Below are 25408 nucleotides of genomic sequence, written 5' to 3'. Positions count from 1 at the left end.
TCCCGATCCCGGTCCAGGCCGGCCCCAAACCCAGAGTCCCAGGGGCCACTGGATGCCAGAGGGCTCAAGCCAGGCCAGAACCCCAAAGCCAGGCCCCCCGGAGGCCATGTGGCCAGGACAGAGTGGGATCAGAGTGAGGGCCACTGGACACCACCAGGACCAACACACGGCAGAGCAGGCCACGCTGCCTGTGAGGGTCGGCGGTGACCACTCAGGCTGTGTCTGTGCCCAAGGCCGGCCAGCCACGCCTCCGAGAGACCCGTCCCACCCTGCCCCTCTCCTGCAGCCGGAGTGGCTCCGCCCCTCGGCTCCACACTAGCGGCTGTGACTCCCCCAAGTTCCTGGGGCCAGGACCTCACAGCACCTCCTCTGTTCCCTCACAGCTCTGCTCCCCCCACCCCCGCCGCCAGCCAGCCTTCCCTCGGGGGCCCTAATCCCCAGAGCTCAGGGGGTGCCAGCCCCATGGGAGCAGAAACTGCAAGTGTCAGTCTTCCAGCTCAAAATGGTTGACATCCTCAAACTTTTCTTGCAGAGAGCAGAGCTGCCTTTCTCTTTCCCCCCTTCATCCTGTAACAGCTGGTATGTGTGTATATTTAAATCTCCAGCATGGAGAGATGTGATCCAGAGAGCGGGCTCCAGGACCTGGCTTCATCACTTACGAGTAACTCAACCTTAGTTTCCTCATCTGTAAAATAAACAGAATAACATCTGCCTCGTGTGATTAAAGAAGATGATGAATTTAAAAGACTTAGCCTGGTCCTTTAATAAGTGGTGATGGTGAGGATGATAGGGATGGGGATGGGGATGGGGATGGTGATGATGGTGATCGATGGTGGTGACGGTGATTACAATGATGGTGGTGACGGTGATGGTGATGTGGCAATGGTGATGATTGGATAATGGTAATAGAGATGATGGTGATGAGGATGATGGGGATGGGGATGATGAGGATGGGGATGATGAGGATGGAGATGATGGGGATGATGGTGGGGATGGTGGGATGGGGATGGTGATGACGGGGGTGATAGAGATGATGGTGATGATGGTGATGATGATGGTGATGATGGGGTTGATAGTGATGATGGTGATAGTGGTGATGATGATGATGGTGATAGTGATGATGATGGTGATGATGGTGATGATGGTGATGATGGTGGGGATGGTGGGGATGGTGGGATGGGGATGGTGATGACGGGGTGATAGCGATGATGGTGATGGTGGTGATGATGATGGCGGTAATGGGGATGGAGGTGATGGGGATGGGAATGATGGGGATGATGGGGGTGAGGGTGATGGGGATTATGGGAATGGCAACAGGGATAATGGGATAATGGTGATGATGGTGGAAGTGATGAGGATGGACTCTCTCCAGTTTACAGGCAAAATCTGATCAATACATGGAAAGCTCGGTGGCTAAGCGCCCTGGTCACAGCCCAAATCCGTAAGCCAGAGCTCTGCTTCCGCCCAGCCTCCGGCCTGCAGGCTCAGCAGATGCAATCTCCCACCTTATTCATCAAAGGGGAGGTCAGGGGAAGCCAGCCCTCCCGGTGCCGGCTCACATTCACAGGAACCTCATCCCGCTCCCGCCCCAGCCCCAGGCGTCGCCTCGGCCACCGGCCACACAGGCCCGTCAGGAACACTCAGCATCATCCGCCCTGCAGCCCACTGCCAAGCCGGCTCCGGACTGTAATTTACTTTCGGTGGAAATTCCATCACTTTGCACTAAATCCCACCGAACACAAAACATCGAGTGGCTTCTCTTGATAAGAAGAGACAGGGCAGGGAAATGGCACATTAGGCGCTGCCTATTATCTGGGCCGTTTCTGTTGGGAACGACACCGCCTTGGGTGTGGGCTAATGGCCGCCTCCCTACAGCCAGCCGGAGCCCTTCTCTCCACGAAATCTGATGCTGTCTACCCAAGGGTGTATGCCCAGGGTTCCCTTTTCCAGAAGGTTCTAACAGAAGGCCAACAGGAGGGCAATTCTGGGGGGTCGTCCTCTAGCTCAGGCTCATCACCCCAGTCCCTGGTCCTCTCACAGCCACAGGGACAAGGGCTCCAGGCCCAGGCCTCCTCCCCTCCGAGCCCCCGAGCGTGCCCTCCTGCCTCTGTGGGGTCCCCCGCTGGTGAAGGAGAGGGTCCAGCCAGGGGCTCTGGGGCTCCTCCCCTCTGAGACGCAAGCGACATGGCCCCCAAGCTCCCGGCAGAAACGTGAGCCTCCACCACCAGCTGCGGCTCTGCAGCCCGGGAAGGAAGTCCGTTCATTTCGGCGCAGGAAGACCCCGGAAAAGTTAGCTCCGTGAAATGTGTTCTTTACAAAAGCCAAGCCCAGTGCTGATCTGATGGGGGCGGCACATGGGGGCGCGGGCTGCAGGCCGCCGTCCCCCGCTCCCCCCGAAGATAAGACACCGCCCGGAGCAGCTGCAGCCCGCGGAGGAGCACCCCGCGTGGCACGGAATGATAATTAAATCTATTTTCCTCATCCGTCACTCTTGCTGCGGGTGCCAGGGTGGAAGCCGGCACGGCCCCTGGGCGGCGGGCAGCGAGCGCTCCGCGGGCGGTCTCCCGGGAGGAATTAAGAGCCACTTGGCCTTCCTCGCAGAGGAGAAAGGCTTCCCCCCCAAACGGCCAGGCGGGAGCTCCCGCTGACGGGTTTCATACCGCTTCCTCCTCGGACCCTGTCTGTGCCTCGGGCTGTATTCAGAACACTCACCCCGACCCCAGAGCTCCTGGGAGCTGTCATCAGATTCCGGAATAAAAACTTATTTGGGGAGATTTTCACCACGATTTCTTTTTATGAATCCCAGAGTTAATGTATTATTGATCAGGGCTTCCAGTGTTTTAACACTTTTCCTCCATTCCTTACATTCCCGACAGCCTCTGTCCCCGGAACACAGCGCAGGGAAAGCCCCTGCCTTCGCGGCCTGTCGCCTGAGCTACTGGTAAGTGCGCTCACTGGCCACGGCGTTTGGTTGGCTCTTTATTCTGATAGTTAAGGGCGCCTTCTCCCAGGGGCAGCCTCGAGGGAGTGGCCCTGGGGATGCCCACTGAACGCACGTCAGTGTCAGCGCTTCCTCGGAGCCTGCCTGTCCCCTGCACCTGCCCGTCCCCTGCACCTGCCTTCCCCTGCACCTGCCCGTCCCCTGCACCTGCCTTCCCCTGCACCTGCCCGTCCCCTGCACCTGCCCGTCCCCTGCACCTGCCCGTCCCCTGCACCTGCCTTCCCCTGCACCTGCCCGTCCCCTGCACCTGCCTTCCCCTGCACCTGCCTTCCCCTGCACCTGCCCGTCCCCTGCACCTGCCTTCCCCTGCACCTGCCTGTCCCCTGCACCTGCCTTCCCCTGCACCTGCCTTCCCCTGCACCTGCCCGTCCCCTGCACCTGCCTTCCCCTGCACCTGCCCGTCCCCTGCACCTGCCTTCCCCTGCACCTGCCTTCCCCCGCACCTGCCTGTCCCCTGCACCTGCCTTCCCCTGCACCTGCCTTCCCCTGCACCTGCCTTCCCCTGCACCTGCCTTCCCCTGCACCTGCCCGTCCCCTGCACCTGCCTTCCCCTGCACCTGCCTTCCCCTGCACCTGCCTGTCCCCTGCACCTGCCTGTCCCCTGCACCTGCCTGTCCCCTGCACCTGCCTTCCCCTGCACCTGCCTGTCCCCTGCATCTGCTTGTCCCCTGCAGATACTTCACTCGAGAGCAGGGCTGGGGAAGCGGGGGAAGTGAGGGCACCTGCCCGGGGCTCGGGTGGTTCCTGCCAGCTGCCAGCCACCCCTGGAAGGTGGTGAGGGGTTCCACAGCTCACCTATGGCCAGGAACACAGAGACACGTGGCCAGCCCAGACAGACCACACTAGCAAGTCTGAATGTTCTAGAACATTCAGAGGGTCACCTGAGGCTCCACACAGGGTGGGCATATGTTCACACCTGTGGAACCTCAAGCGCTAAGCCTAAGGCGAGTGACACGGACAGATTCAAGGAGCCTCCACATGCACTTTCCCAACCTTGACCCAGGACCGGGCGCCGGGAACCTCCACAGGCAGCTGGGATCTGTCGGGGACCCCAGCCCGGCCCCTCAGGTCAGTGCCCAGCGTCCCGGAGTGCCTTATAAACACTACCCCTCCCTGTCACGGACGCAGGCGCCTTCCCACCAGACGCTCACTCAGAGAGGGGAGAGCTCCGAAAGGGTCCCACGAGGTGGGGCTCGAGCCCCATCGGCTCCCAGCAGGCTCTGCTTCAACACAGGAGCCAATTCTGAAACCCATGGCAACGCAAAGGACCTGAGCAGCAGAGCCACGCAGGAGCGCGAGGCTGGCGAGGGAACTCTGTGGCCCAAAGGACAGGAGACTCACGGAGCTGCAGCAGCCACGACAGGGTGGCACCAGCCCCATGAGACAGAACAGAATCTAGAAAGAGACCCTCATCCCGGGGGACCAACACCTCCTTATAAAACTGCAGGCGACGGTTCATTCCGTGGGGAAAGGGCGGGCTTTTCCGCAGATGCTGCTGGAATAAGGACGTCCCCAGGCCTCCCTGCCTCTGAAATGAACTCAGACTGGATGCCAGACCAGCTGAAAGGCCGTGAGACGCAGGGAGACGATCTGTGACCTTGGCTAGGCAAAGGTTGCTTAGACACGACACCAAAATCAGGTTCCATCAAAGCAGAAGAGATCGGTCAAGTGGGCTTCGTCAGAATGAACTCTGCTCTTGGAACGGCGCCATGAAGAGGACAGGGACGTCACCGCCGGGAGGGAAGCTCTGTGAGGCGCCTTCCCGCTGAAGGACCGATGGAGCGCACAGAACTCTCAGGACTCGGTCAGAACACAGCCCACGGGCTGACAGACACTCGCCAGGGGGCTGCAGGGGTGGCAAATAAGTGCGTGAACCTCATCAGCTATTAGGAAACGCAAAGTAAAACCACAGCCAGCTACCACGACACGCCTGTTAGAAGGGCTACAGCCAAAGGGATGACCCTGCGGAGGGCTGGAGAGGACGTGGAGGAGCGGAACTCCGTGCGGCTGGGGGGACGGAGACCGGCGCACCGCTCCACCGTGGAAAGCAGGGCCACATCAGCCAGTGAGTGGATAAAAAATAAAAAATGATGGTACATCTACACAATGGAATACTATGCGGCAATAAAAAAGAAAGAACTCTTACCATTTGCAACAGCCTGGATGGACCTGGAGAATATTATGCTGAGTGAAATAAGCCAGTTGGAGAAAGATAAATATCACATGATCTCACTCATATGTGGACTCTAAAGAACAAAATAAACTGATGCTCAAAAATAGACCCAGAGACATAGAAGCATGAACAGACTGTTGAACCTCAGAGGGAAGGCGGGGAGGAGGGAGGGAAGAGATCAACCAATGACCTGTGTGCATAGATGCATAACCCGTGGACACAGACAATGGGGTGGTGAGGGCGGGGGTGGAGGGATGGGAGCGGCTGGAAGAGGTTCATGGGGGGAAAAGGAGGACCTATATAATACTTTCAACAATAAAGATTTAAATTAATTTTTAAAAAAAGACAAAGAAAGCAGGGCCAGTTCCCACACGATCAGCTGTTCACTCCCAGGTGCTAACCCCGGAGGAGAGGAAGCCCGTGTCCGCACACAGACGGGCACCCAGCTGTGCACAGCAGCCCTGTCTGTAAGAGCCACAGGCGGGAAACAGCTCGAACATGCGTCCGCCGGTGAGTGGACAAGCTGCCTCGTGTCCACACGGTGGACATTCCCGGTGATGAGATGAAGGACGTGGCCGGCGCAGCGTGGGTGGGTGAGTCGCAGAATAACCGCACTGAGTGAGAAAGGCAGACGAGAGAAGAGTGCAGACGCGTGATTCCATTTACATGAAATTCCAGAAACTGTTAGAGAAAGCAGGACAGCGGTTGCCTGGGGAGGGACGTGGGAGGGCCTGGAGCAGGAATGACCAAGGGACTCGGGGACACTCCTGGGTTTGCAGGGAGGGGTATGCCCATTCTCTTGATTCGGTGATGGTGTTGCAAAACCCATCCAGGTGTATGTTTTATTGTTTTATTTTTTATTGATTTGAGAGAGAGAGGGAGGGAGAGGGATAGAGAGAAACACCAATGAGAGAGAATCATCGATCAGCTGCCTGCTGCACGCTCCCCTCGGGGGTAGGGGATCGAGCTGGCAACCCAGGCATGTGCCCTGAACGGGAATCAAACCGGCGACCTCCTGGGTCATGGGTAGACGCTCAACCACTGAGCCACACTGGCCAGGCCAGATGTATGTTTTAAATATGTTCAACTTATCATGTCAATTATGTCCTCACACAACAATGGACCCCGCAGTGCAGTGGGGGAGGCTTTGAGTCAACGGAGAAACCCCAGAATTAAGTGCAATTATGTTTCTGTGGCCTGGGGGAGAGAAGGGCTGAAACAGAAACTAAATTCAGCTCCCGGAAGAGAGAGAGAGCTCCGTGCCAGTTCCCCGAGCTGTGGCCTGAGGTTGGTCCCTGCCACGTGCTCAGAGATGGGCACAGCGGTGGGTTAGGCACGCGAGCACACAGCGAGGGCCGTGCTGGGCCGCGGTGTGGGGGGGCCTGGGTCCTGCCCCCAGAACTCGTCCTCTGCCAGGGAGACCCACGTGCAGACAAATGATGACAAGTTACCAAGGAGCCTGGGGAGGAAGCCAGTCCTGCCGGCTGGGAGCGGGGCATCGGGCAGGTCTGGGTGAATCCGGGGACCCACGGGTCATCGAGCAGAGAGAGCAGCCTGGGCAGGGGCAGCCTGGGTCTCAACCGCGGCTCCCCACAGGAGGGGGACCGTGGCACGGGAACGAGGGGGCACGGACTGGCGGACTCGCGGCGTTTTGTGAGGGTTTCCATCCGTCCCCCGCGCGAGGAGAAAAGGAGAGCGCAGCACATTTCGATAAGGCTGCATTTGTTCCATTTAAGGAACTGTCCTTTATTCTGAGATGTGTCCTTCCAACTTTCCTTCCATGAAACGCTGATGATATATGGTTGCTGGAATTTCTCTAAATCTTACTTGGCAAAATTAAAAGTTGGTGACCCCTCGAGTTCCTTCTATTTAAAAAAAAAAAAAAAAAAAGCACTGCCCTGTGAAAACACTCTCTCCTCAAAGCACATCACTGGGTGCCCCGGAGGGCCAGGTGCCCAGGAAACAACACCAAACCCGTGGAGGTGGTCTACGCCAGGGTGAAGCTCAAGTTCAAAGGGCGTGAGGAGTCCATGGGGAGCAGGGCTTTCTTTGGACACAGTGCCCACAGTGGCCCTTTAAGAAGTGGCATTTCCTGGCCGGTGTGGTTTAGTGGTTGAGTGTCCACTTATGAACCAGGAGGTCCCGGTTCGATTCCCGATCAGGGCACATGCCAGGGTTGCAGGCTTCATCCCCATTGGGGGACGTGCAGGAGGCAGCTGATCAATGATTCTCTCTCATCATTGATGTTTCTCTCTCCCTCCTTTTCCCTTCCTCTCTGAAATCAATAAAATGTTTATTTATTTAGTTATTTTTAAAGAAAGAGCGAGAGAGAGAGAAAGGAAGGGAGACCAGGAAATACGCGGGACCAGCCACGGGAACAGCTAAGACAGGGTTCCAGGTGGGGGGAGGGGGTCAGTGCAAAGGTCCTGAGGTGAGCAGGAGCTGGCTGAGATCTCGGAGCGGACAGAAGGCCGCGGAGGGGGCAAGAGCAGTGCAGGCAGTCAGAATCCTAGGAAGGGCTGTCGGGGAGCAAGGCGGCCAGAGCAGGCAGAGGTCCCTTCCCGGGGGAGAAGGACGCAGTGAGGGTTCCCTGGGGGGGAGTTACGATGAGGAAGGCCGACAGGAGTGACAGTAAAGAGGAGGGGCTGTGTGAGAGCCAGAGCGGCAGAAGCAAAGGCCCTGGGGTGCAGCCCAGTTTCGTAAGGCACAGCCCTGCCGCCTGGCTGGCCTGATCTGCAGACAGGGAGTGCGGCACCTGCCTCCCTCTTACATCCGGGCACAGCAGTTTCAAGTCCTTCCCAGACCCCCTGGCTTGTCAGTCTAGAGCTCCCTGCCTGTGGAAGCAACGGGGTCAGTACTTCTGGGAGGGAACCCCCAACCCCCGCCCCACCAAAGCAGCAAAGGGCCCCCCCAGCCCTGCGTGGCAGGCGTGGATCTGTTGGTGTCAGTAGCGCACAGACCGGAAAGCATGCTGCTGAGACGGGGGTTCTAACCGGCACCTGGACAGTCGGGTCACTGCCTCTTCCGGGACTGTGGAGGCGGCCTTCCACCCGATGGGACCCCGAGACTGGAGCCCCAGGCAGACCAGGATGCGCAGGGAGGGGCGCGTAGACAGCGCTCTCTGCCCAGAGACTGCGGAGGGGAGGGGCTGAGACAGGGAGAAGGTGGGACACAGGGTCCCTGTCCTCTGTCCCCCAACCCCCACCCCTAGACACATGTAGGAGTCTCAACCCTGAGGGCGAATGAGCTGCCTCCTGGGTGGCCAGCGGAAAGCCACAAGGCTTCGGGGACACAGTTCCCAAACTGTGCACCACGGCACCCCGGGAGCCTCAGAGACTCACGAGACCTGCAGAGCGTTTGACTTCCGGAGGGAAATGCGCCGCCTTGATGTCTGCCGACATCATCAGACGCGACTGGACCGCTAGCTGGGGAGCTGAGTCCCACCGGGAGGGCAGCCGCCCCCTTCTGAGGACGCCGCTGGGTGAGCGTGGCTCCCGAGGCTGAAGCAAGCACCCGCAGAGCCCGGGGCAGGTTCCCGCCTGGTCCCGGGTGTGAAAAGCTGCCCGCGCCCGTGGGCACACATAGCCCATTAGTCAGTAATTTGGTGATTTAAGAACAGAATAAAAAATTATGTGTGCTATATTTTCAAGCAGCTATTAAGTTGTTAGGACTCGGATATTTATGAAGGTGTTTGGATCTAACTACTTAATAAACAAAACTATTAGGTATTTCGTTGGGCTTCGGAATGTCACGAGAAAATGACCAGGGCACTTGGGGTGCCGAGAACCGAGAAAGCTGGGGAACTTGTCTGGGGGATCTCGGGCCAAGGCCCCCACTGGGCGCAGGTAGATGAGACAGTGAGTGGCCGTGGCTAAGGCCTCGTGGGAGCTCCGCACAGGACTGCCAGGCACCCTCCCGCCCGAGGGACGCACTCGGAACAGATTCACCAACAACCCCCTTTGAAACGGAAACCGGTCACACAGGCGAGGGCGGGAAGGCAGAGGGAGGGAGCCCTGAGTGACGCTGTCACTGCTGTGATTGTTGTTACTTTCTATCCACGTGACACCCGTGGGAGGCGGGGGGGCCGGAGAAGTGAGGTCCCCCTCATTCAGCGGGTGAGGGGAGGAGCCTCACTCTTACCCCAACGCTGCCCCCTGATGGACACGTCAGCGGGGGTGGGTGAGAGCCCCAGGCCTGCGGCGGGGCTTGGGGAGGAGCTGGACGGGCTGAGCCCTCGGTCAGTCAGGACGGAGAGGCCTCTCCAGAAGGGGCCCTGGGGCCCCGAGAGCACAGTGAGCGGGTCCATCGGTGCGGAATGCCCCCAACGTCCAGAGGGGGCCACTGGCTGCTGGGCTCACAGCCCGGCCTCTGCGGCAGGCGCCCAGGAGGGCCCCAAGGAGTCACCAACACAGGGACCCTCTCCCTCAGCCACCCCCAGGTCACAAGGACACCCCCAGACCCCAGGGGCAGGGCCCTCAGGAAGACTGAACATGGACCCCAAACAGCCTCGGGGCTACCTCCAGGCGCTGCTGGACCTAAGATCCAGGGCCCAGCCCTGCTCTCTGGAAAGCGGGTCAGGCCCCTTGGAGAGAAAGACGAGCTGCGTTTTCTTGCACACAGGTTGCGAGGTGAGTGAACATGTGACCCCATGACACACGAGCATCAGAGGCGGGGGATGGGGGACAGGGAGCCGGCCGAGCCCGCAGGACCCGCCTTGGAGCAGCCCCGTGGCCGGTCCACTGAGGATCACAAGGGCAGGTTCCAAAATAGCCTCCCCACGTCCCCAGGCTCCGCCGCCTTCCCTCGCACCTGCAGCCACGAGGGGCCCTGCAGCCGGAGTGTAGGGACCCCCACACCCAAGGAAGCTAGACGGTGTCACGGAAGGAAAGCCCCAGAGGAGTCCGCCCAGGAGGCAGCCTGAGCTGTCGAGTCCATCAAATCGCTCTTTGCCAGGTGCTCTCCCCCGATGCTGGCGATCGGCGGGCTAGGCCGCGTAGTAAGAGGGGGTTCGCGGCGCTCCGCGGCCAATGAGATGTAAAGACAGCTCGCATGTTTAAGTTTATAAATAGCCTCAGCAACGGCGCTGGAGCCGCTCCTTAGTAAATACAGCTGACCCATTTTCCTCATTCTTCACCAGGAATAAAGCGGCTGTTACCACGGCAAGTGCAGAGGAGTCTAAATATATACTTCCTCCTCCCCAGCCTCGCAGAGCCGCAGCCGGGAGCTCGGGCGGAGGAGGAGCGGCCGCCGGGAGGTGACCCTGCGGAGCCGGCGTCCTGGCCCGGGAAGGGGCCGTCGCTGCTCTAAGGCCACCGGCCCAGCCGGCTTTGCAACCTGCCCTCCCGGCGGCTGGCTTTCCGGTCTCCTGGGCTCTGCCCCGGCTCCCCAGCTAGACGAAAGCTCACTGCTCACACCCAGGCCCAGGAGGACGGCTTAGTGACCTGGTGGCCAGGCCTGGCTGAGCCGTTACCGATTTGACTTGGGGTGACCGTACCCAGCCCCCTGCCTGCCAGCCTTGTGGGGGTCCTTGTTTCCGGTGGGCCTACGCCTTGGGGAACTGCCTTCCCTCCCCTCTGGCAGGAGCTGTGGTATAGACAACCATTGCCCAAACCCAGCCCGCAGGCATGTCAAAGCATTAACGCCAGCAGGCGTCACCGAGGAGGGAGAGGCAGAGCCACCACAGCCAGGGGGGTGCAGGCGGGGACGCCCCCGGCTCTGCTGGGAGCCCGGCCAGCGCTGGAGAGAAGCTGCTGGCAGCGGGGGGCCCGGGGTCACGGAGGAGGCAGGACGCTGGGCCAGACCCCGGTGGAGGGCGCCTGGGTTTCAGTAACTGGGACGCCCATGGCCGACAGGACCCCCGCCCTGCTCCTTGCCCCAGCTGGCCAGCTCCCCACCACCAAGCAACTGTGTGGCTCCCCACTTCTCGTGCGTGGCCCTACCCGGTGGCTCGAAACCTGCTCCCCTGCCCCATCCACCCGCCTCCGTCTCACACGTGGGACCTTGAACAGGCTGGGCCGGGGACGGAGCCCGAGGGCTGCCCGTCCCGCAGGGCTGCCGCGTGGCTGTGGGACGGCCCGCTGGTCCTCACTACGGGCCGCTGACGTCCCATCTCCTGCAGAGGAAGCCAGACGCCTGTCCGGGACCAGCCAGCCAGCCCGCTCCCCCACCACGCAGAGGGATAGCAAGGGCGGTCCTCCCCCTCCCCACACTCTGTCCTGGGGTGACACGGGGCACCCCAGTCTATCATGGATATGGGGAAGCGCAGGTTGGTACCCCCTCACCACACACCACGGGCCCCACGGGACTACCCCAGTTTGCATACGGTGGGCGCTCCAGGCTGACGGCGGGCGCTCCCAGAGGGCGACTGTGGGCCGGGCACTCTGCAGTCACGCCAACTCCTGCCGCCTGTCCTGTCACTGCTTCTCCTCTGGGCTGACTTGAATTCATCATCTCCGTTATGATCATAAAAGAGCTTAATTGATACTTATTTGATGGAACCTACCTTACCCATGAAATTTATTGCTTCATCGATGTGCAAGCAGGGACCTTTGCCAGACAGCCACCTCCTCCATCCTCCACCAGACTCTGGGAACACGTGGGGGTGGGGGGCCAGCACCCCAGATTACAGCCTGGCTCTCCGGGGGGCTTGGTAGCCGGTGAGGGGTTTAGAACTCATCTATAAACCCCTCGGTGTCCTCCCCCGGGGGCGGGGGGCGGAGTCTATGTCCTCTCCCCTTGAATAATGACCCCAAAGTCACCCTTCAAGCCCCTAAAGGCAGCACAGTTCCCCCGGCTCTTGGGACAGGCAGCTCCAGGCCACGTGAGGAGCCTGCGATCTGAGCGCCACGGAGGGACGAGGCCGAGGAGCCACCGGCTCTGCCCCCAGCGGCGGGCCTCTCCCCAGACACGGAGGGAGCGGCCCCTCCACGGCTGGCCCGGCAGCCAAGGCCTGTCGTCCCTGAGAGCCCAAGCCCAGGCAGCCCTGCGGACCAGAAGTGCTAGGAAGCGATGTTGCTCCGTCTGCGTGATTTGTTATGAAGCCAGAAATAACTGGGCCTGGCTGGGGGCCCCGCCTGCCCCTTCCCCCCTTGCTCGGCCGAAATGAGGGCACTGGGCACCGGAACAGATTTCCGCCAGCCTTTTAAGAAATGAGAAGAAAAACCGAAACCAAAGCAGGCACAATGGGAAATCCTTCTTAAAGCTAAACTTATTCCATCGGAAACAACACCCTTGATCTTGAAGTGATGTCCCTCATGTTGTTGGTGTTAAATATTCTTCCGTTTATGAGATGACGACACAGGAGCTGACAACTGGCTTCTAATGGCCTCACTTAATCAATTAGAAGTCTTTAATGTGACCAGTCTGTGCCGCCCCATGTCAGGGACAGCCTGGTCAGCGGCCTCGGTCACCCCATGTCCCAGAGGCCGCGATGCATGAACTTCCCCCAGAAAAGGGGAGCTGCCTCTTCCCCCGCCGAGCACGCTCCGCACAGCCCCGCCCTGGCCCGTCAGCGCAGGCTCCGGGGTTTCACGCGCCCGCGGTCGGTCACGCGCAGTTGGTCCCTACAGGCCCCTGCACACCTCCGGCCCGGCCCGGCCGCTGGCATGCCTGCTCCGCTCCTGTGCCCACTTCTCCTGCCAGGCCCTGGGGCTCTAAGACCACCGAGCGGATGGAGAGCTTGAGGCCCAAACAGACGAAATCCTTCAAACCCCAGCAACACGCGCCTCGCTTCCCACGCCGGCCTCCGGCAGCATCTGGCCGGGCCGAGGCAGGGCGTCTGGCCACGGAGAGGAACAAGCCTCCGGAAAAAGGTGTCAGCAGATCTGCACTTTCCAAAAACAGAGTGTTTTCAGGTCACGGAACAGAAAGACGCAGCCAGAAAACGCTGTGGGCTTCATTTCCAGAGTGGGAAGGCGGCCGAACCGTTCCGCCCTGGCCTGGCTGGTCTCACCTGGCCCTGGGGGGGGGGGGGGTGAGAATAGGGGGGCCTGCAGCCCACACCTGGAGTCCAGGCTGTTGCAGCTGCCAGAGGTGGGGCTAGGGCAGGATGACAGGTGGCCTGGGGCAACACAACGGGCTACAGGGCAGCATCCGCCCCCCTTCGGCATGGGCGACACCCCTGGGCCTGGGCCAGAGGGCAAGTCTGGGGCGTCCTCGGGAGAGGCTGTCTGCAGATGGGCTGGTGCCGATGGCACCGTTTTGAAGCCACAGTCTTTCTTGAACCCACAGTCCAGGAAGCTGAGACATTTATTTGCAATTGGGAGACATTTGTCCTGTGACAACATTCCATTCCGATGGCTTTTCTATTACCGCCAATGATTAATGATACAAATTCTGTCACTTGGGATGATGGATGCGGGGCAGCTGAGGGGCCTTTGCATAGATTACCCACACCCGGCTTCCCATTGGCTCTCGGGACCAATGTGGGCGGTGCTTCAGCCTCGCACAAAGGGAAGTTTCGTTTAGATGAAGCAGCCTTCTCCTTCAGGACCCTCAGGAGCAGCGGCCAGGCCTGGGTGGGAGGAGGCTGCTGCTGGGGCACGGCCCCTCCCGGCAGGGCCGCCGCGTGCCTCCCTTTAAGAATAACTGCAAAGCTCATCGCAAACAGGAGCTGGAAGGCCTCACCTTGTTGCCACAGCAGGAAGTCAGGCAGGCGAGCAAGGCCCAGGGCTGGTGTCTGGGGCCCCCTCGGTGCTGGGCCTGACACAGCCCCAGGAGCCCAGGCCCCAGGCCCCAGGCCGAGCAGCCACCTCCCTCCCGCGGGCCTCAGTCACGCTGGTGCAGTGCCCAGCTCCCCGTGAGGACACACAGATGTCCCCCTTAACGCAGACACTTCCTGACACTGTCTGGGTTCCCTTAAATGCTGGGTCTTTGGGGCTCTCTATGCCCCCACCACACACACACACACACACACACACACACACACACACACACCACAGACCCTTTATGTGTTGTTTCCTAAGGGAGGCCAGACATCATCGACAACGCCATTTGGGCAGCTTCATCGGGAAGCGGCAGTTGTTGTTTCTTTCCAAGCAGGTTTTCTTATTTATTTATTTATTTATTTTTTCATCCTCACCCAAGAATATCTTTCCATTGATTTTTAGAGAGAGGAAGGGAGCGGGAGACAGAGAGAGACAAACACATCTACTGGTAGAGGTATGTGCCCTTGACCGGAATCAAACCTGAGACCCTTCCATCCACAGGCCGATGCTCTATCCACTGAGCTAAACTGGCTAGGGCTCCCTGGGCAGTTTCTATCTACTCCCAAACCTGTGCTTCCCGGGCCGCCCCCACCCTTAGTTTTCCGCTCACAGACCCTACTGCCCAGTGGCCCCGGCCTCCCCGCCGTCCCCGTGCTCCCTGCCCGGTGCCCCCGGCCTCCCCACCGTCCCTGTGCTCCTGCCCGGTGCCCCCAGCCTCCCCACCGTCCCCGTGCTCCCTTCCCGGTGCCCCCGGCCTCCCCGCCGTCCCCGTGCTCCCTGCCCGGTGCCCCCGGCCTCCCCCTGCCGTCCCCATGCTCCCTGCCCGGTGCCCCCGGCCTCCCCGCCGTCCCCGTGCTCCCTGTCCAGTGCCCCCGGCCTTCCCCTGCCGTCCCCGTGCTCCCTGTCCGGTGCCCCCGGCCTCCCCCTGCCGTCCCCGTGCTCCCTGCCCGGTGCCCCCGGCCTCCCCGCCGTCCCCGTGCTCCCTGTCCAGTGCCCCCGGCCTCCCCGCCGTCCCCATGATCCCTGCCCGGTGCCCCCGGCCTCCCCCTGCCGTCCCCGTGCTCCCTGCCCGGTGCCCCCGGCCACCCTGCCGTCCCCGTGCTCCCTGCCTGGTGCCCCCGGCCTCCCCGCCATCCTCATGCTCCCACGGTCCCGTCACAGGGAGTGGCATCGCCTCCAGCCGCTGCCCCGACAGAAAGCCTACGCCGCCCTGGACTCTGCTCAGGCCTCACGTTCTGTCTGACGGACGACCAAGCCCTGCAGACCCCTTTGCTGACTCCCCTGAACCTGTCACCTCTCTCCAGAGCCATCGCCACGCTCGGGTCTGAGTGGCACCTAGACCTGGAGCAGCAAGTCCGTGGTCTCCAAGCCGCTCTTGCACAGCCTTGCACCCTGGCCTTCCCGCACCAGCCACCCCTCCCCGGGCCCTCGTGCCTTCCTGGGCGGCACGTGGTGTAAACTCCCCACAGCGGCCCAGGCCCCGCAGCCTCTCCAGCCCATCCTGGGCCGGCCTCACTCTGGCCGCACACTTTCTGGACTTCCTGCAGTTTCTCACACTCACCACGCGCTCTCTGGACACCACACCTTCTCGGGGCAACTCCCCCGCCTGGAACGATCGCCCGCTCCCCAGTCCCTGCTCCCCCCTCACCTCCCCCCACTCCAGGTCATGGCTCAGAGACATGTCCCTGGCCCGCCCCCCGGACAGCACGGCTTTGCTGTGGGCCCGGCATGGCCTGCGATTCTGCCTTCCTCCCTCTTGACACACCTCTGCCCTCCCACCAGGGCGCAGGCCCGCCCCGTCTCGGTGGCGGGTGGCCCGGCACCGCACACAGCGCCCAGCGGGGCCTGGAGCATGGCCGCTCTCTGGTGGGCCGTGGGCTCCTTCCCACCCTCCCCACAAAGCAAACTCCCCGAGCCCACAGCATGGCGTTCGCCTCTGGCCCCTGGAGCCTGCCAGCGCTCCAACAGAGCACCCCGATGGAGAAACGGGGAGCAGCCCCCCGGAAAAGCTCAGGCCCGCGAACCCATGGTCTCGACAAAGGCTGCAGAGTTAGAGGAGGAGAGGGGACGGGTGTGAGGGTGAGGGTGAGGGTGAGGGTGAGGGTGAGGGTGAGTGCACACGGGCCTGTAAATCAAGCTGCTGTGAAGCGCCCGGTCTCCCCGGTTTCCCCGCAGAAACGGGGCAGCAGCTGTAACTCGGGGGCGGGCCTTACAGGAACCGCTGCCCGGGCGGCTTCCTGGCACTGCTAACTCGATTTGGCCTCTCGCTCGGCGGCCTTTCTTGGAAAACGGATGAGCTTTCTACTCTGGTGCCTGGGAAGGCCGCCTGTGCTGACAGGTGGGGGCGGATCCGTCCAGCGGGGACCGGAGAGTGTGCCCTGGGAGTCCCCCCGGGGGCAGGAGAGGCAGAGAGGCACAAAGACTGGGAGCCGGCTCCCTCACCTGCCCCTCCAGGCGGCGGCTGCTCCGAGACCGCTGGGCCTGAGGTGGCCTTCACAGGGCGCGCCCGGGGGACCCTGGGCTCCACTGCCCGTGCCCGGTGTGAGGCCCCACCAGGGAACACCCGACACATCCAAAGACTCCAAATGCACAGCCCCGGGGTGGGCGTCAGTCCGGGTGGGGGTCAGCCCGGGTGGGGGTCAGTCCAGGTGGGGGTCAGCCCCAGGGTGGGGGTTAGTCCGGGTGGGGATCAGACGGGTGGGGGTCAGCCCGGGTGGGGGTCAGTCCAGGTGGGGGTCAGCCCCAGGGTGGGGGTTAGTCCGGGTGGGGATCAGACGGGTGGGGGTCAGCCCCAGGGTGGGGGTTAGTCCGGGTGGGGGTCAGCCTCAGGGTGGGGGTTAGTCCGGGTGGGGGTCAGTCCAGGTGGGGGTCAGCCCCAGGGTGGGGGTTATTCCCGGGGGGTTTATTCCGGGGTGGGGGTTAGTCCGGGGGGGATCAGTCTGGGTGGGGGTCAGTCCCGAACCTAAGACTGGGAGAGGCTGAGGGTGGGATCAGACTCTGGGTTGGAGGGTGGGGGACCTAGAAGAGGTCCCTGCGGCAACCCCACCTCCGGGCCCCAGCCTGAGAGACAGGCCTGGTGGGCAAGAGGGCTGCCAGCCCCCTTTGCTAGTGACCATGAGCGTCCCTGACACCATCACCGGGCCACGGGCCACAGGCCACGGCAGCCGGAGCGGAAGGGCAGAGGCCGATGCTGTCCTTACACAACTCGCCGTGTGGGCCCGGTGCCGGCTCTGCCCTGCGCCCGGCCTGCCTCCAGCAAGCCTCCTTTCGACCAGGTCTCGGCCCGCCCTCCCCCTTCAGGCTGCTCTGGGCTCCCCCACTTTGAAAAGCAATATTTACGGGGTCTTCCAAAATTCCTCCCACCGGATGGCTCTTCTCCTTCCTGTAGAACTTCTCAAACTATAGCTTAACTGACCCCCCCCCCCGCCCCCAAAGTCAGGCGGCCACGCAGGAGGAGAACGCAAGCCCAAGTCCCCCAGAGCTCAGGACAGAAGCGGGGTGTGGGATTGGGAGCCCCTAGAAATGGCTGTCTCGGCTGAGGGAACACGCACACCCCATTGCGGAAATCATGTTCCAAGTTTGGCTTCTAGAAGAGAAAAATCTAATTTTTGAAAGCTTCATAAGTATATGCATTTTTTTATATAAAACAACTTTAATGAATCCACTTCCGCCTGACAGAGTAGAGGAACCCAAAGCTCCTGGATTTTAAAAGCTTCCATTAAAGCAGCTTTTCTTTTTTCAAAAAATAATGAATTGGAAAATAAGTCCGGCGCCTGGTGAAGCCCAAGGCCGGCAGGCGGCTCCCGACGCGCCCAGGAGCGGAGCGGCCGCGGCCGCCTCCCGGTGCCCGGGGCAGGGGGTCCTGCCCTTTGGCAGGCGGCACAGTGTCTTCATGGGTGCTCCCAGGCTCAAAAATTACGGTAAAAAGCTGGCGAGATAGAGACAAGAATGTGCTCCTGAGGAGGGAGAGAATGCAGGACAGAGCCCCAAGTTTGTGGCCCCCGACAGCCCCCAGCTAACGTGGGACCCCCATCCCCTCAGACCGACTAAACCCAAAGCCCCACTTTTCCAAGCCAGGCCTGTTGGCTGGCCTCCGTGAGAGAAAGGTCCGTGACCCAACCACGCACGTGTGCACCCCCTTCCCAAGACCTGCCTGGGGCCCGGCCCTGAGGAGGGGCAGGCAGTGCCCCATGCTGCCTACCACTGGTCAGAGGCCAAAACAAATGGCCGTGGTGGCCGCCAGCTAGGACACCAGGTAGCACCGTGCGTGAACCTGCGTCACCCTAAGTGCAGACTCATTCGTTCGAGAGCTCATGCAGCACCGGTTCCATCCACCAGGCGCTGTCCCAACACCAGACACCAGTGAAGGCGGAGAGGGCCCTGCCTCTTCGCAGCCTACATCCAACAGAACCTCAGAACTAACCCGCTGTGACTGCTCAGAGCCCCAAGGCGGGATGAGCCCGGTGCAGCCCTCAGCCCAGCGCAGCCGCTCTGCCCCCCAGGATGCTCTAGAGCAGTGGTCGGCAAACTCATTAGTCAACAGAGCCAAATATCAACAGGACAACGATTGACATTTCTTTTGAGAGCCAAATTTTTTAAACTTAAACTTCTTCTAACGCCACTTCTTCAGAATAGACTCGCCCAGGCCGTGGTATTTTGTGGAAGAGCCACACTCAAGGGGCCAAAGAGCCGCATGTGGCTCGTGAGCTGCAGTTTGCCGACCATGGCTCTAGACAAAACGGACTATTCATTTGCCTCCACATCTGTCCTTGCCTGCTCCCATCCTCCCCTCAAGCATCCAATTCACCTTCCAACCCAACTCCACGCCTCCTGGTGAGCCTCTCCTGGTCCTCCCCCACCACCTCTCCCATCTGCACGTCCCCGCTCAGCCTCCGCCCGGGAGCCAGGGCCTGGCACAGCACAGGTGAGGGGGTCACCGCGACAGCTCACCCATAGGCAACCTGAGCGTGGAATTCGGGGCAGGAAACAGTTGTTGGTGGAAGCCTCCGGGGAGAAGCTGATCAGAGTCGACGCTGGAGGAAGTTAGGGGGTGGAAGGGGAGGGGGGAGCAGGTCCCGGGCCTGGCCAAAAGCTCCCAGGGGTCATGCAGGGAGGGCACCCCAATGAGGCTGGAGGAACAGGGACCCTGAGGCAAGCAGCTCTGGGAGGTCTCTGCAGGTTCCCTCAGCAGAGCCCTGAGCAACCTGCTGAAGCAGGAGTCCAGCCGCGGGGGACTCACAGGGAGGACTTCCCCCAGCTTCCAGGCCGGGGATGTGGGCCCAGCAGTGGCAGCCAGGCGAAGGGGAGGGACGGGTCCAGAGCCCAGTGGGAGGAACTGGCCCCTGAAATCTAACCCTCGCCATCATGGCCTCTGTCCCCAGGAGTGATCCCCCCACATGAGGAAGGACGGCGCCGGGGGACGGAAGCATGGGTGATGCTGCTCACTCAAGGTCGCGCACAGCACACTGAGGGCACAGGGAAGGTCAAGTCTTGGGGTGTGGAGGACACGGGAGGGGCTGGGAAGGCAGCCCCGCTGGGACCTCACGTTCATGGTGTGTGGGCTGGGTTCAAATCCTGCCCCTGGGACTTACCAGGGGTGTCAGGCCACATAACCATGGAGCCCAAGCTTCCTCCCTCCGAAGTGGGGACAGAAACGCCTGCCCCACTGCCCACCTGGGGAGGTGGGAGGGCTCTGTGACCCGGGCATGGTGAGTGGCCGTAGGCGGGGCTCAGCCCAGAGCAGCTGTGACAGCATAGCCTCTATGACCGGCTGAGGAGAGGGAGGCAGAGGTGGCCTAGGGCCCGGGAGAAGGCGTCAGCCTGGAGGACTGGCTGGTGGGAGGACCAGACAAAGCATCTCCCAGGTACCACAGCCTGCCGAGGGCCAGGACCCACCCAGCCAGGCGCCCAAGGTAAGCCACCGCCTTCTCCCAGGCAGCGCCGAGCAGCAAGGTCATCAGAAAAGTCCTGAGAAATGGACATTCCCGGCTCCTCACGTAAAGAGGGAAGAGCAGCCCCGGGGCCAGCGGGGAGACAGGCGTGTGAATATTTCATTGGTGTCCCATTAGCCACACAACACGCATGTCCACCCCTGGTGACTTCTTGGGAATAACGTCTCATTCAGAAACAAGCGGAACCCCACTGCCTGGGAAGCGCCCCAAAGCAGCCAGCGGGGAAGGACTTGACCTTCCGGGTCATGGCCAGCCAGGTCACTGAACTCAAAACCTGCTCAACAGGGACCCAGAGCCAAGCCCTGAGCTGAGGCACCGCCTATGCCTCAAGCCAGGCTCACCCTGCTCACCCCTCCAGGCCTGTCACAGTGGAGCCGCCCACCCATTAGGGGACCCATGATCTGAGCCATCAAAGTTGTTTGCCCTTCAGTTACAGGCAGGACAGGGGAGGGAGGGGCAGGGATTCAGAAAGACAAGGGGCGGGTGTCCTCAGCTATCACTGTGCAAGTCGCTGTCACATTCACTTGCTTGACAAACGTGTACAGGCACCCAGGGTGTGCCAAGCACCCAGTGTGTGCCAGGAAAGAGCTGACGCTGGGCACAGGGCAGGGAGCAAGCAGGCAGCCAAGGAAGCGGAGAGAAGGATGCGATTTCACAGTACACACGCAGGCAGTCCGGCTGTTCCCATTCTCGATGAAAACACTGGGGGCGTGCGAGGGGAGAGAGCTCGGCCACAGACTCAGAAACGCCCCCTCCCCGGCCCCCCAGTTGCGGCTGAATGCAAGACACAGAGCGGGGAGGGTCGGGAGGAATTGGGCTCTAGACCTGCTCTGCCCTCAGGGGGGACCACCCTGTCAGAGGTGACCACACACCTCTCACTGTGCAGGGCTGTTTCCTGGCTTTTAGACTTTCACTGCCTCACTTTCAGCTCCTCCTCCTCAGTCCCCAGGAGGGCACGGGATCAAAGGCAGCGACAGCAGGCAGTGCCCTCTGCACAGTGGGCCTGGTTCCTAAACTCCTCCAGGACCCCTTACAGAGCCCGCCCGCCAGCCCCTCTGAGCAAAAGTCATCATCCACCTCCAAGGGGCAGAGGGCATCTGGCCTCCAGGGACACCCCCCAATTCCCTCCCATTTGGATGCTGGCCAGGCGTGGAGGGCACAGGGGTGTGAGAGGATTGCCTCCTCACTGGCAGGTGTAAGCATCTAGGATGGCATCCCGGAGGACAGCAATGGGGACACAGGTCCCTCTGAGGCCCATGCCTCGCCCGCCACTTCGATGTCCTCACTGATGACAATTCAAACAAAGCACCCCCAGCAGGTCGGGATCTGGAGCTGCTGGTGGCCCTGGGGCCAGGCCCAGAGCAACCATGGCTCCCACAGAGACGCTCGGTGACAGGGAGCACACGCACGCTCTGTAACAGAGGCACAGGCGCACAGAGGGCATGGCGACCCCAATTGTGACAGCGGGAGCACACACCAGGTCACTCAGCACGTCCCCTTCAAGAAACAAGACCAGCAGTTCGCTAAAAAAAAAAAAACAAAAAACTTTTAGCTGACTTTATCTTTTAGCCTCAAACGCAGCAGAAACATTTCTGGAGAGAGGGTTAGCCCTGTGAAGTGTTCCAGCCGGGCCGGAATGAGACACCCAGGCTGGGCCCCCCAGACTGCCGTGCAGAAGCCGGAAGGAAACTGAGCCGGAAGCAGCAGCTCGATGCCGGCTGCTGTCCCGAGATCACAGCTCCCCTTTCCCGCCCTCTGGTCAGCCAGGGCAGCCCCTGGTGGCTGTGCAGGCATCTGGGTGTGACCTTGAACTCTGACCCAGCAGAAGGACGATCCAGTGCCCTTTGGTCACTGAGCTACTACCTGGGCCCGCCCCCAGGTAACACTGACTTAGGGCGTCTCAGCCAGGGGTCTGCTGGGACCCCAGGACCTGCTCCGTGCGCACACAGATGAAGCCAGAAGCCACGGGAGGGGTCCTGCACACCCCAGGAGGGCGCCTGTGCAAAGGCCGGCGCTGTGGGGGTGAGCAGGCCAGGCTGGGCCGCCCTCGGGACAGCGGCTGAGGCAGACGCAGGGCACCTCTTTGGCTTAGGCTAATGCCGGAGGGGGACCCCAAGAGGACCATCCTTTCTCAGAGCAGAGCCTGAGGGACGGGACCTGGGGAGTCCAGTCAGGGGCGGTTCCCATGAGTCTGTGTACACAGATTAACTGTACCTGGGTCACACCCCGAGGGAGAGGTCAGCCCCGGGTGGCAGGTGACCTGACTCCCCCTGGGGGCCCCTCACCTGTGGATCACCCCACCTGCTCCACTCATATCCACATTGCAACTGACAGGCTCCCAACCTCACCAGCTCCTTGGCCTAGAACCTCTGCACCCGTCTCCCACACGTCCGGGCCTCTGTGGGGGAGCCCACCCCTTCGCTGTCAGGTGGCCCGTGGGTCTGCTCTAGGGCCACTTCCGAGTGGAGACCCCTTCACCTGAGAACTGAGCCCCGCAGCGCCAGCTGGGCCTTCTCCGGCCCTGAACTTCTAGGCGCCCCGGCTCCCACCCCACCAGGGCCAGCACCTCTCACGTGTGGTTTGGGCAGTGCTCAGGGTGAAAGGGCGATTCTGCCTAGGAAGCACGTCCACGGGGCAGGGAGGGACATGGCCTTGCCCTGCATCGTGACTGACCGGGACAGACTCTACCCCAACGTGGACTCTCAGCGACTGCTTCATGTGCCGTTCATGGAAACTACTACAAGCCCAGGTCCTCCCGTGGCATCCGACAGCTCACTCAGGTGACCGGGCAGACAAAGTGCGTTTCCCCGAGGCCACGAACTCATTTTCCCAGAGAGGAGCCATGGCCAGTCCGCCTGCTCAATCCTGCCTCCACTGAAGAAACGGAAAGGGATTATGATACAAAGTGACCAGGCTGCTTGCGGTTATTACTGTACTTGACCGTGTTATGCTTTGATTTGGTGCCTTTTAATTAAATTTAAATTGATCCAGCAGTTCCAGCAATGATTTCTCAATACTCATGAGATTCTGAAGATGCCGGAATCTGGCGGAATTCATATTGCACACTCACTTGTCAATAACAACTGCTGGCGAAAGCCGCACACGGGCGCCCCGCACGGCCTGTGGCCCCGAGCAGTGCAGGGAGGCCAAGCAGGCCTTCAGGTGGCTGTGGGTGCGGCCTCACCTCCCCACACCCCAGGGCCCCGTGAATAGGATGTTGTCAAAGTTAATCAAAGTGTGTTATTTATTTACACAAATACTATTTCTTTTATATATTTTATTGATTTCAGTGAGGGAGATAAAACATCAATGATGAGAGAGAGTCATTGATTGCCTGCCTCCTGCACGCCCCACACTAGGGATCGAGCCCACAACCTGGGCATGTGCCTTGACCAAGAATTGAACTGTGACCTCCTGGTTCATAGGCTGACGCTCAACCACTGAGCCCCGGGCTCAAAGTGTATTTTTAAAAATTGTGTGTTTACTTTTCCAACTCTCCACCCAAGAAAATAAAATGAGCTCGGACTATGGTTCCAACTATCGACTCCGACTGCCAGGCCGGGAAGGGAGACAGGCCACCGTCCTGGGGCTGGGATTGATGCGGCGCAACCGGAGGTGAGCGAGCTGCCAAGTCACCGGCACAAAACCTTTCCTGGGAAGAGCGCTCGGCCCTCACTTCCAACTCCGAGCCCAGGTGAGCATCTGCGGTGGCAGTGCCGGCTGCTGTGCCAGGAAGCAGATAAGCTATGGCAGCCCTGGGGAGAGTGAGACAGAGGCCTGGCACCAGCCTGCCCACACGGAGCTGGGCCTCACTGGACTCTGGGTGCCCTGCACGGGCCCCAGGCCAGGGCTGCGCTGGTGGCCGGACAGTAAAAGCCCCTTCCTCTGACACAGCCTCGGGGACAGATGATACAGACAAGATGACAGGACAGCAGGCAGCTGAAAGGCCTGGGAGAAACCCAGCAGGCGGAGGTGGAGTGTGCTTCAGGGCGGGCGGGGAGAGGAGATTCTGAGCAGAGCCGAGGGGACATGACGCGGTGAGAACTGTCTGGGTCCCGGGCAGGAGGCACAGCAGGGCACAGGCATGGAGAACGGGAAGCTGAGGCCTGGGGTCACGGAGGACTCGGCAGTGTACCTGAAGTGTGCGGGGTCTGAGCCAGGTGTGAGGAGGCCCACGCTGGCCCCTGGGCAGGGGCACAGCAGAAGGGTCGCCAGGGGCTCTCTCTCAGAAGCCAGGGCGCCAGGGTCCAGCTGGATGGCACCCATCACACCCGTCGGGCTGGCCTGGTACCTGCTGCTCCCCGAGAGGGACTGTCATCGGGGAACGGTGCACACTCGCTGTGGGAGGAGGCACAGGGGCCTCCAGAGGCGGCCGCTTCTGAAGGTCACGGCGCGGCACTTGGACGGAGCCCAGGCCGCCTCAGCTGCCCTGAGCACGCCTGGCTGGGAAGTGTCCCCGAGTCAAACGGCAGCGCCTCGCTGTCCTTTCAAGTCTCGGCCCCCCCCAGACATGTGGGAGCTGGGGAGCGGAGGGGCGGCCGAGGGCACGGCTGAGGCTGCAAGTGACTCCCTCCCTCCCCTTGCAGCGTGAGCGCCTGGAGGGCAGGGCTGTGTCCCTGTGCCGTCCCAGAGCCCAGATGTCTGGCGACTCAGCAAACAGCGAGTGGTGACGATGCCGCCCGGCTCCAGGACACCCCCACGCCTCCTGCCTCACCAACTCAAGGGCAGAGGAAACCACACGCCGGAACTCCATAAGGCAAAGCAATCAGAACAGACCGATCACAACCATTTCAACAGAGACCAAGCAGTGACGTCTGCAGTGGACACAGACCCCCTTCCCCCCGAGACCCCGGACCCTCCGGCGACAGGGAGGCCGTCTCGGGCGCTCCCACTGGCTGGCTGCTGCGTGGCCCAGGCAGGAGGGTTAAACTTCGCTCTACTGCGTGCGCTGATTTACTGCAGAAGCCTGCCCTGGCCCCAGGCAAATAAGAGCTGTTTAAAAATATTCACACCGCACCTTCCGCTCTCCCTTCAGGGAAAGACTGTCGCACTCAGAAGTGAGGGGGAGGGAAAATTAAATAAAACGTACATTTAAATAACAGCCACCGCGCGGGGAGGGGAGGCAGATTTCTGAGCCAACTTCCAAATCCGCCGCTCTGATGTGCCTTGGAAACAATCTCCCTGCCTGCTGTTGCTTAAACAGTAATTATTAAAGGCATCAATTAAACACGCCCAGCCTGCCGTTCCCGCAGCCGGGTCCCTGGCTGTCCCGGCCCTGCCTGCAGCCCCTGCCACCCTGCACTGTCGGGGGCAGGGCCGGTCAGAATCAGCCTCTTCTCGGCTCCCTGTGCCACGTTGTCAGGCCCGAGTGGGCGGGCGGCTCCCGACAGGAGGCTCTCCTGCCACCTCCAATTAGCATTCAGCCCAGACCCAGGCCGGATTGGCATCAAGCCGCCGCCTCTGTCAGCATTGGCACCCCCTCCCCCGCCCAGCCCTCCCCAGGAAGAGGACCGCCCTGGATCGGATCGCCAGGCCCATTTCCACATGACGTGAAAGAGGAGCCCCTCTCCTTAGCATC

At 61.2% G+C, this 25408-nt stretch overlaps 1 protein-coding gene and 1 long non-coding RNA gene across 2 annotated transcripts in view; one reads left to right on the top strand and one right to left on the bottom strand.

Annotated features, from left to right (window-relative positions):
- CAMTA1 (calmodulin binding transcription activator 1) overlaps positions 1–25408 on the bottom strand; it is a 665080-nt gene that overhangs the window by 536163 nt on the left and 103509 nt on the right. The gene's annotated exons all lie outside the window — the stretch shown is intronic.
- LOC114235237 (uncharacterized) lies at positions 19665–23861 on the top strand. The gene is made up of 3 exons (XR_003621415.2): positions 19665–19791; positions 23337–23524; positions 23725–23861. It is a non-coding gene; the product is annotated as an uncharacterized LOC114235237 (long non-coding RNA).

The sequence above is a fragment of the Eptesicus fuscus genome, chromosome 9 (genome assembly GCF_027574615.1).
Source record: "Eptesicus fuscus isolate TK198812 chromosome 9, DD_ASM_mEF_20220401, whole genome shotgun sequence".
In the NCBI taxonomy this organism is placed as follows: Eukaryota; Metazoa; Chordata; class Mammalia; order Chiroptera; family Vespertilionidae; genus Eptesicus; species Eptesicus fuscus.
This window is presented reverse-complemented; position numbering and strand designations above follow the sequence as displayed.